At 33.0% G+C, this 3,028-nt stretch overlaps 1 protein-coding gene across 1 annotated transcript in view; it reads right to left on the bottom strand.

Annotated features, from left to right (window-relative positions):
* LOC108691692 (calcium/calmodulin-dependent 3',5'-cyclic nucleotide phosphodiesterase 1A-like) overlaps positions 1 to 3,028 on the bottom strand; it is a 204,836-nt gene that overhangs the window by 72,643 nt on the left and 129,165 nt on the right. The window lies entirely within an intron of this gene.

Genomic DNA, 3,028 nt, shown 5'->3' with positions numbered 1-3,028 from the left:
AAATATTTCATGGGCAGATAAAGCGAACTAAACTGAGTCGAAAAGTTCTCTATTTTGAGGCATTAATAAAATAAAACTTTAAACGATTATAACAAAAGAAATTGTCATTTTCAAGCTTCATGCCTATGGACATTTTTGATCATTGGAATTATGATTCCATTGGAATTATGATTCCATTCCTGCTTTTATCTTTATTCCTTTCTTGTTTTTTTATATATGTAATTTATTTTATTTAATTAAATCATCTTTTTTTGTATTATCTACTTATTTCATTTTTTAATAAAAAGTTTTTTAATATCAATTTGAAGATGTTAAAACCACAAAACGATATTTTAGAACTAGTAAAAAAATTTTTTTTATCTTTAAAAATGTTTTATAAAGTTAAATATTAGGTATTTTTTCCAATTAGATGGCATTTAAAAAACGCCACGAACTTTTTCCCTCACCTAATACAACTTTTAAAGATCCTGTAGGAGGGTTACTCTCTGTAGGAAATCGGGAAAATTACAATTGGATCTTGTTCTGGATTTATAATTTGAGAAGAATAACTATCCATTTGAATGTTTGAAAACTTGCTAAAATCGACCTTAAATTCGAAATTTGGTCATTTTTTCACATTAATCGGGCTATTTCTTGAGGCATATATCATAAAGTTAAATAAATTATCAGCAATCAAAAAAATATATAGTATCACATTTAAAATCCGGATTAAGCCATTTTTGCATCGAATATTAAGGAAAATCGAAACTTTGATTTTTAAAAATTGTTCACTAGCGATTTCTAAATCTTAATATTTTTTTTAAAAAAGGGATGTTTGTCATGAAACGGAAGCTAACTGAGAGGTCGATTAAAAAATTCTTTTTTCCTTGTCAATTTAATAGAAGTTGATCGGTTCAGCCCTTATTGAGTTCCAATAACCTCGATCTGATGCAACTCGTCGATTCGCGTAAAGGATGTACGTGTCTATATACGTCTATGTCTCGCGCCATAGCTTAGCGTCAAAACACTACCAGTATCTACAGACATACGTATATATTATATATTGCGACTGCACTCATGAGTGTGATGTAACTTTGTCGTGCGATTGCGATTAATATTTTTATACAGGATGTATCCGGAAAATTGCTCACAATACTTCGGGAAGTGATTCGGGACCCAAAAAGAAGGAAAAAAACTTTTTGAGTCCCGAATCACTTCCCAAAGTATTGCAGGCGATTTTCCGAACACCCTGTAGCATATATACACTTGCAACAAAAATTTATATCAAAATTTCGCATAAATTCAAATAAGTGTAACTCCGCGAAAAATCGTATTTAAAAGTTTTTTTTTCATTTTTAATAGTAAAGTCTGTATTTCATAGATTTTGAATCTATCCTTACCCTTATCTGGCATTTTTTAAAAATAAAAACGTGTTTTTTTTAAGAAATTTGCATAGTTTGACGCATTCCACAGGGTAGAGTAAATTTTTTTCGTAAATATCATGATAATCATCGTAAAATATGAACTTTTCTTTTATATATATATAAAAATGATCACGTGAATCAATCAGATAGAAAAAAAACTGAATTTGTTACAATTCTTGGTGTAAAATTGATTTCGATATATATATACATATAGCACGATGAAGCAAAAGAATTCGTAATTCGGCTCATCGCGCCTCACTCGACAACGGCGGCGGTAAAAATTCTCGCGACACAGTTTCACCGCACATTGGCTTAGACATTTCCTTTTTTAATTCGAAAACTACAGCAAATACAAAATCATATAAAACTATTTTGTTCTCTGTATATATTATATATCTATACACACACACACACGCACACGCACACGCACACGCACACGCACACGCACACGCACACGCACACGCACACACACACACACACACAGTATGTCCGAACAGTTCCCGAACTGATTTTTTTCTTATGAGACAAATTATTTCTAAAAAGCTTCATGCAGAACATGTGCAAATTATAATAATATCGATTGAATACTTGGCAAGTGAGGACGTTTTGATTTATGTGTTTAAGCGTTCCATTCATATTTTACGAGTGTGTATCAAGTTTTATTTCAAATTTGACAAAACTGCAACGGAAACTCACAAAATGATGAAAACAGCGTTCGGAGAGGATGCACCGTCACGCACAATAACATTCGACTGGTTTAAACGTTTTAAGGAAGTTGGCACTAGATGATGAGAAGTGGTCGACCGTCAACAGCTCAAAATGAGGAAGCTGCGTTCTTTACTAACCGAGGATCCTCGTCTGACACTTCGTGCAATATCTGAACAGTTAAAAATTGGTGAAGACACTATTTCTATCATTCATGGTTTGAACCGTAGAAAAATTTGTGCGCGCTTTGTTCCATATTTTTTAACTCCAGAACAGAAAGAAATGCGTGTGAATGTTGTTGTCGTGATTTTGTTGAAATGACAGACAAGGATCCAGATTTTATAAAAGCTATCGTTACTGATGATGAGACATGGTATTTCATATACTATTCACAAACAAAGAGACAGTCGTTTGCATGGGTAATCCTTAATGAAGCGAGACCAATGAAAGTTCAACAGAAATAAAAAATGAAGATGATCATCGCATTTTTGATTCTGCAGGATTGATTCATCATGAATTTGTGCCACTTGGCCAAACCGATTAATTCGATATTTAGAGATTTTAAAACGTTTTCTAAATCGAATGAGACATGTCAGACGAGATATCATCGCTTCTGAGAATTGGATACTCCTTCACGACAATGCATCAGCTCATTCTGTGTCTTAATTGTGTCACCAAACGCCAGGTCACAGTGGTAAATCATCCTTCATATTCTTCCGATCTCGCAGAATTCTTTTTGTTCCCCAAAATAAAAATGCCTTTAACAGGACAGTTTTTTGAGGATATATCAACCATTCAAGCGAATGTAACATATGAGCTGAAGGAGGTTCCGAAAGAGGACTATTACAATAAAATAAAATTTCCAATCGTTATATCTTCAATCTAAACGTGTGAAAGGGAAGGAGATTATGTGAAGGCTT

The sequence above is a fragment of the Atta colombica genome, unplaced genomic scaffold (assembly GCF_001594045.1).
Source record: "Atta colombica isolate Treedump-2 unplaced genomic scaffold, Acol1.0 scaffold5, whole genome shotgun sequence".
NCBI lineage: Eukaryota > Metazoa > Arthropoda > Insecta > Hymenoptera > Formicidae > Atta > Atta colombica.
This window is presented reverse-complemented; position numbering and strand designations above follow the sequence as displayed.